The 8,420-nt window shown below is 35.4% G+C and overlaps 1 protein-coding gene across 2 annotated transcripts in view; it reads left to right on the top strand.

The window, feature by feature from the left end:
• LOC127880518 (protein rolling stone-like) overlaps nt 1-8,420 on the top strand; it is a 317,579-nt gene that overhangs the window by 123,732 nt on the left and 185,427 nt on the right. The gene's annotated exons all lie outside the window — the stretch shown is intronic.

Below are 8,420 nucleotides of genomic sequence, written 5' to 3'. Positions count from 1 at the left end.
AAATTACTGATGTATAGATACATTACGCATACAAACAATTATGAAAGTAAATATTTATACTTGGATTTTAAATTTGATTCAGGAACACTTATGCATTAAAGTACGAAGAAAACTAGATTAATGTATAACCTAAATGTCAAATAAACGCAAAACACACATCCACTAAGTATCTAGTATATAATGAATGTAGAACAAAATTCCGATTAAATTCTGATCTCGCTATGAAATTGGGGTCGAGACTAAAACTCTTGCCCTTGACATAAACAAGAGGGCCTGAAAGGCCCTGAGATACAAAGAAATGACCTGTTCTTTGCAGCCCAAGATATCAATAGAACAAATGTTTTAACCAAGTTTCATGGAGAATGAACAACAAATGGCCCCCTCAACAGACAGGAACCATTTTTGAACTCGTCCAAGATATTATTGGGACAAATCTTCTGACAAAGTGTCATGAAGATCCAACAATAAATGTGGCCTCTACAGTGTTAACAAGGCAAATATTCATGACGCACAACGGAAGACTGACAATTGACAAAACGTGATCACAAAAGTTCACCATGAGCAAAAAATAGTATGCTCATAAAGATTGTCACCATGTGTGAAGATCAGCAAGTGTCATTTAGATTTAACTAAAATGCGACTAAAAGTATTCACCATGTTTCACTATAAACAACTGTGGTATAGTGGTCTCGTTCGCTTGCGCAAGTGAACCGGTCACGGGATGGTTACGAGTTATGTTACTTTGTGAGCTCTATGTAATACCAAAATACGTATCGAGTCTAATTAAAGAACGCTTATTTCCGGTCCGGATGACACCACTGACTAGGTGCAATTCAATTAACTAAAGACGTCCAGTCAGATACGCCTGAATACTCTCAAAGAATTAATCTATAAGTGAAAACCAAAGCACCTTTTAAAGGCCCTTTAATGAAAATAACTTAATTTTATTCTAAGAACTAGGAAAATGAAGAACAATGAGAAAGAATTAAGAACAGGTACAAGCCAAGTCTAAAGAGTCTATGCATCGTTAAAATTAACAAATAAAGCAAATACCTTAATGAATGCAAAAAGAAGTTCACAATATGTAAAAAAAAAAACCCTGATATATATATATTATATATATATAAGTGACTGTTATTCTAGAAGCTGCTTCAAAATTTTAGTTGATAAAATAAGTCTTACTTAATCTAAGGAACACAATTTATGGAGAGTGGAAAACTCCAGTGACTCAAATGTAAAAAATAAGAAGAATTTACAAAAGTTATTTCAATCAAAATTATTAAGAGTCTTTCTAAGAAAATGCCAAATAAAAATTAGCTAAATAATGAGAATAATTTGGAAAATAATGCCAAAATGTCTTGATGCTGGTGTTACAACGATGAAGAGTTTAATTATTTCAAAATTCCCACCTTTTTCAAGAGTTGTTACCTTTTCAAGAAAGCACCAAGAAGTGACTATCAGCCAAAACAGCTTATTTTATACAGTTCTGAGAGCACTGGCAGAACAGTCTATGTCCATTAACAGACATTTTGATTGATTTAAAATATAATCTCTACTCATAGACTAAACACAATAAAAACACTCAAATCAACACTATTATTTAAATTGAACATAATCAACAGCTTCTACTAAAATATGCAACCTACACATGCATTCAGCTCAAAGATGGCTTATCAGTAATAGCTCCCATTATAGATTAATTTGCTACAAACTGATAACAAATGTGACAAAACAATAAGTACAGAATTACACAAGAAATTATAACTTAGCCAAAAATGTCATTATACTAGAAAAATATGCATTTTCAAGTATTTACCCTTTAAGTGTTTTGAAACAAATGGGTCTACCAAATTGCAGAGGTGAACTAAAAAAGATTTGGGAACCTGGGTCAGTAAGTTAAACAAGGGAGTTAACTATTAGAAAGTATGTACATGTTATCTTTCTTTAACATTATGGCTTATCAGATTTTTGTGAAAAATGACAAAATAAAATAAATGTTATGTAATGATAATCAGCTAAAGCTTAATTTTACCACACAACTTAAGACATACAAAAAACTACCATCCCCCTGAGAGCCTTGTTTTTAAACAAAAATGAACTATTTTCAGACTCACCTTGCAATTATATTTCCAATTAACAAGAGTGTTAGCAAGGTTTTACTATAGCCATATAAGGAAAAATGCCCCGCCCCCTGGTGCCCATGTTTTTCAACCAACCGAAACCATTTTCAAACTCGTCCAGGATATCATTGAGACAAATCTTCTTACCAAGTTTCATGATAATCGGACAATAAATGAGGCCTCTAGATTGTTAACAAGGTTTTACTAAAGCCATATAAGAAAAAATGTCCCGCCCCCTGGCGGCTATGTTTTTCAACCAACCGGAACCATTTTCCAACTCATCCAAGATAGTATTGGATCAAATCTTCTGACCAAGTTTAATGAAGATCGGACAATAAATGTGGCCTCTAGAGTGTTACCAAGGTTTTACTATAGCCATATTTAGCCATTTAAGGAAAAATGCCCCGACCCTTGGTAGCCATGTTTTCCAAGCAAACGTTACCATTTTTGAACTCATCTAAGATATCATTTTGACCAATCTTCTGACCCAATTTCGTGAAGATTGGACAATAAATGTGGCCTCGAGAGTGTTAACAAGGCAAATGTTGCAGCCACGACGGACGACGAACGACGTACGACGGACAAAAGGCGATCACAAAAGCTCATCATGAGCACGTTGTGCTCAGGTGAGCTTAAAACTGTCCGATATATAATTGTATGAAAACAGTGTTAAATGTGTATTTATTTTCAATACAACAAAATCCTATATTTTGCAAAGTTCTATTTCAAGTTAATGAATGGCTTTGCGTATACTCCCTACTGACTTAACATTTTGTCTACTAATTTTTGCTTATTTAACAAATAACCCATCTGCCTTTCTCCTTTGCTGACATAAGACAGGATATACATGGAACAAGCATATGCATTGATCACGTACTGCACCTCATGGTTGGCTGACCAAATATTCAGTAAATCCGGATTGTAGTTTTTGATCCGCGTCTCCCATGGGAACCTGCGCAACATGATGGTTGGATTTCTAGGGGCGATCTTCTGATTCTGCATGTAGCTTTCTTTGCTCAAATTGACTGCAGTAAGGATATCATCCAGTGTTCTGTTATTATTTTCAACAAAAGCATCCTGTAAAAGCTTGAGCACCTCAGCATTCTTTTCTCTCTACTTGCATCTCACGTGAGGATCAGTTTTATCATCTTCAGGTGGTCCTGCTATCATAGTCTCATCTGTAGGTGGCTTTGGAAAATGGTATCTTCAATTACTGGTGTGAGTCTAACAGGAGCTGGAGTGACTGTGAGTCTGCAAACTGTTTACCATGTCATGCAGGGGAATGTCATCTTCACATGGCAGTTCTGGTGTTACATATCTATCGATGAAGTCACATATATCTTTTTCTGTATCTTTTCCAATCTTTGGAGCATCTTAGACCCAAAACAGACAGTGAATATGTGGGATACCACGTTGCTGAAACTCTGTTCGGAAGAAGAAATCTACTATTTTGCCTAATGGATGAGCATCAGAGAGAAGAACTTCTTTGAAGAATTTCTGTACTCTGAAGTCAAAATGTCTTGCTGCTGTTACTGGATTACGTCGTAACCACAAGCACTTTTGCTGCCAATCCATGTTCTCTACATCAGTGACACTCAATGTAACTCCATACTGCTTGGCAATAATCTGTATCGTTTCAGGCCATTTCAAATCTGCAGCTGAAAATGAGCAGAACCAGGTTGGAATGTCGAGTTGTCTCGACATTGCATTCAGGTCATGGATTGTTTTCACCCAGTATGGATAGGACCCCCGAACATTTTGAAGAAACCTAAATCCATCATTGTGTGCCAGGTCATCTTGTTAAGTGTCTGTGTCACAAAGATAACCTGCTGTCAGCTTCTTTCGACCTTAACAATTGCCTTTTATCATAGCTAGGCTTATGTTATTTAGGATCTGTCTTGCTTCACAAAGGTATTGAGAGAAGAACAGATACTCGATATTCTGAGCAAATCTTGCATCAACATTTAGCATCCTCTGATTGAAATACCGCCGCATGGATAAGTTGACAACTCTTTTACAACTAAAACCAAACTTTCCAGATGGGAATAGCGTTCGGAAACCTAGAACCTCACATTCAGGGTCAGAAATGAAACTGATGGGCTGCTGGCCTTCACCTGGAGCTAGAGAGTAAATCTCTTTGCCAGAGTATGGTAGTATTAACGGTTGGAGGCATGTATTGTAAGGAACGCCTCGTAGTTTCATGTTGTTATCTTCCTCATCTTCACTCTCACTTTTTTCTCCTTTCTTAACATGTTCTGTATCATGTTTCGAATCAGCACAGTGATAATTCTCTTCATCTTCTAAGTCATCAAAATCATTGTCCTCTTCTAAGTCATCGGAATCATTGTCCTCACATGCGTCAATTAGCTTTCTATCCAGTTCAGATGCTTGTTCTAACCAGGTGGTGTTGACAATGACATCTTCATATTTTTCATTATTATCTTTCAGGTATTTTAGTGCTGACATGACATTGGCTGGTCGTATCGACTGGTGCATTATATGACCTTTATATTTTTATTTTCTCTTGGGTTTCATGCCAACTTAACCACAATCAGATGACAGCCTGGGAAGCAGAGACATTACATCATCCAATGAAGATGGAACATTAGTTTAAAACCAATTTATTTTAGCTCGATTGCATCGAAAGCCTAAGGCTTATATAAACGCTCTCGAGTCCGTTTCCTGGGCCTAGAACCAGTACTTGGTGTCTTTTGGGGAGATCTAAATAACGCTTCCACTGTGGAGATCGATCCCGTGACCTCCCGGTCGCTAGGCGGACACCATATCCATTACACTACGGCGACAAAATGGAACATTGACTGCTGGTCCTTTTATTCCCTTTTGACCCCATCTGGGTAAGCTCACTATTTGCATAAACAGAATTTTCATAGACAATAGACGTTCTTCCAATGGACTAAGGTCACACAAATCAAATGGCTGTTCTTCAACAAGCTGATCATTCGCATGTGCTTGTGAAGGCATTCTCCCTTCTTTTAGGGCTTTGTGACATGTGCTACATATCCACTCGCGTTTATCCTTGTAGCCACTAAACCAGTCAAACACTGCTGATTTTTTTTCTATTTGTACCATAACTTGCATATCTATCACCTGGTACATGTACAACAGATTTTCTGTACAAAAGACGTTTACAGCAGGTGCACACAAACACTGGTCCTTGCTGTATTGATTCCTTGAATTGTGCACCAACATATGAATTGTCACTTTTCAGTTCTTTCATTTGCACGTTCTCCTTTCCTCTTAGTTTTTGGTCTTGTAATCTTTCATTACGTTTCTTTACTGGATCTGATCTACACAATTCTTTCATTTTATTGTCTGCTACACTTTCTTTCTTTCTATAAGCACTATAAGATCTTAGAGCTCTGTTTCGTTGAACATCTGCAACATTTTCTTTTTCTTTAGGTACACTATCTGATCTTAGAGCTCTCTTTCGTTTAACATCTGCAGCATTTTCTCTTTCGTTATTTACACTATTTGATCTTAAAGTTCTCGTTCGTTTAGCTTTTGCAACATTTTCTTTTTCTTTATTTACACTATCTGATCTTAGAGCTTTCTTTCGTTAAATATCTGCAACCTTTTCGTTTTCTGTATGTACACTATCAGATCTTAGAGCTCTCTTTCGTTTAACATCTGCAACATTTTCTTTTTCTTTATTTACACTATCTGATCTTAGAGCTCTCTTTCGTTTAACATCTGCAACATTTTCTTTTCTCTTTTTTCAGTGTCTGAACTTGAAACTCTTTTTCTGATAGTGACTGCTTCCTTCTCTTTCTTGTTTTTATTACTGTTTGATCTAAAGGCGAGATTATACGATTTTGTCAAATATTTATGAATTTATATAAAATGTGTAAAAAAACAACTTATTATACATATATTTCAATATAAATTAAAATAAAAGTTAAGAAGAACATGAGTGGAAAAATGCGAAATAAGCCATAAATTTAATTCTGAAATCGAAAATGTCTGTACAGTCGAATTCGCTAGCATGTATATCATGCATGTACGATGTGAATCTAAACTTAGTTTAACGGTTCATTTTAAATTTCTGCAACGATATATATTCATACGACACACGAGCACTAACTCGGATCCTAATAAAAAGACGAATGCTTCGGTAATTGTAGGAAAATATGTACGAAATATCTTCATCACAATCGGCTCGGGGCAGTAATTTGTCATTGCTGCATTTTATGAAATTCGTCTTCAATGTATATTTTTTCTTGCCTATTTTGTGTTATGGTAACATATTTTTATCAATATATTACAATTTAACACAAATACAAATCGTATAATCTCGCTTTAATAAACGTTTACGTTTAACATCAGCCTCATTGTCTTCTTTTTTGTTTCACTCCGTGGCCTACGAGTTCTTCTTCTTTCAGCTTCAGAACTTTTTATAGCTTCAATCTGATCCTCCTCCAAAGTCAGCCTTTTCTCTGTTTTTTCTTTATACTTGGACAGTCTTTTGGCTTTTTGTTTTCTGTTAGTTATGGATTTCCTCAGTTTCTTTGGACCGGGATTTAGCTCCAGGCCCGCTCTGATGAGAGTATTTCAATTAAAAGTCTGGCCATGGCTTCTCAGGATCTGAGCATGAACTTGAACTAGTGACATAAAAATTGGTGTTGCATGTAAACCTCAACAAGTTGCATCTACATATAAATTAGTTTCAAAGTTGTAGGTGGAAGCACTTTAATTTAAGAGCCAATGTATTGTAGTAGAGGTCACAGTGTCATTGACCTTTGACCTAGTGACCCACGACGACAGGGCTGTTTTCTCAGAAAACAGCCGAGGTAAAAATCAAAGATTCATAAACAAATTCTGCTATTTTTAAATTGCATTTAAAATTGTATTTAAAACATAATTGTAGATTGGTCATTGCAACAAACTTTTAAGTATGATAACTTACATACAACATACACTTTTTTCTGTTTGGGTGTCTTGTCAAGGATGTAAATGAAATTTTTTATTTTATTTTCAATCAAGTACATTACAAAGAGCATATTTGTTGGATTCGGTGGATTATCGATTTTAATTCACGAGTGATCATAGAAGAAAAAAAATCTATGATCACTCGTGAATTAAAATCGATATTCCACCGAATCCAACAAATTTTCTTTTTATTTTATGCTTTTTTCACCGTTTATATACATTGTTAAAGAGTTTACTAAAAATTTCTCTGGGAAAACGACGTCATTTCATTTAAAAAAAAATGGCAGTTGTTATTCAAAGGTCTTCGCCAATAGGATAAAGTCTGCGCCACTGTATTGTTAAGAACTCATGGAAAGTCAGTATGCGCCACCTGCGCCACTGGATTGATTAGAACTTATGGAAAGTCAGAATGCGCCACATCCTAAAAATTCATTTAAGTACAAATGCAATTATATACATTTGACTTCACAAATAAAATGAAACATAAAACTCGTGAATTTCAAGACACAAAGAGTAATACTTGCATGTGTCACTGGGGGTAAGAGATCTTACATTACTCTTCAACCTTTCGCAAATGAATATTTGTTCTGTTTGTTTTTAGTCTTGACTTTATATTTTGATTGAACCAAAAAGAAATAATTGTAAGATACAGAGTAACGATATTTTGGTTAAGTTAAAAATACAAAAACTGCACATTCAAGTTTGCGAAGGCTTGCCTTAGCAATATATGCAGTCCTAGAGTGAAATTTCGTTTAGAAGAGACTTCCTTAAAACTAAAAATTACATAAAAGTGGAAAGTGTTATCCCTGATTAGCCTGTGCGAACTGGGCAGGCTAATCTGGGATGACACTAGGCACATGCATTAAGCCCCGTTTTCCCAGAGCATGGTTCATTTTCATCGGAAAAAGACACCAGTGTTTAACTGATTTAAGTATTTGGGCAAGTTTTTGTTCAATATAAAATGTATTAAGAACTATGCATTGGTGTCATCATTTACAGTATTTTGAAAAACATTTGTTTAAGATTTTCTTTCGCAGCAAAGTCAAATCAAGTCAAATGTCTTTATTGATAACATGTTTCTTCGCCTTTAATCGGGTGCTGTTTGTCCAGGTTTACAATTTAATCGGGTGCGACAACCGTAAATCACTGCATTTGCCCTTAAATGTTCTTGTGTTAAACCATTCACTGGTTAGGAATTATTTGCATTTGTGTGACTTTTTATTGGTCATTCACAGTTCAATGAAACATACAAGTAGTAGAGATCCATCTAAAATGTTTATAGTTCACAAGAGGTCGGTTATATAAAATGCATTTGCCATTTAAATAGTTTTACTACATGGCAACTATGACAGT

Source organism: Dreissena polymorpha, chromosome 5 (assembly GCF_020536995.1).
Source record: "Dreissena polymorpha isolate Duluth1 chromosome 5, UMN_Dpol_1.0, whole genome shotgun sequence".
In the NCBI taxonomy this organism is placed as follows: Eukaryota; Metazoa; Mollusca; class Bivalvia; order Myida; family Dreissenidae; genus Dreissena; species Dreissena polymorpha.
The sequence above is the reverse complement of the archived record's forward strand: the minus strand, read 5'-3'. Positions and strand labels throughout refer to the sequence as shown.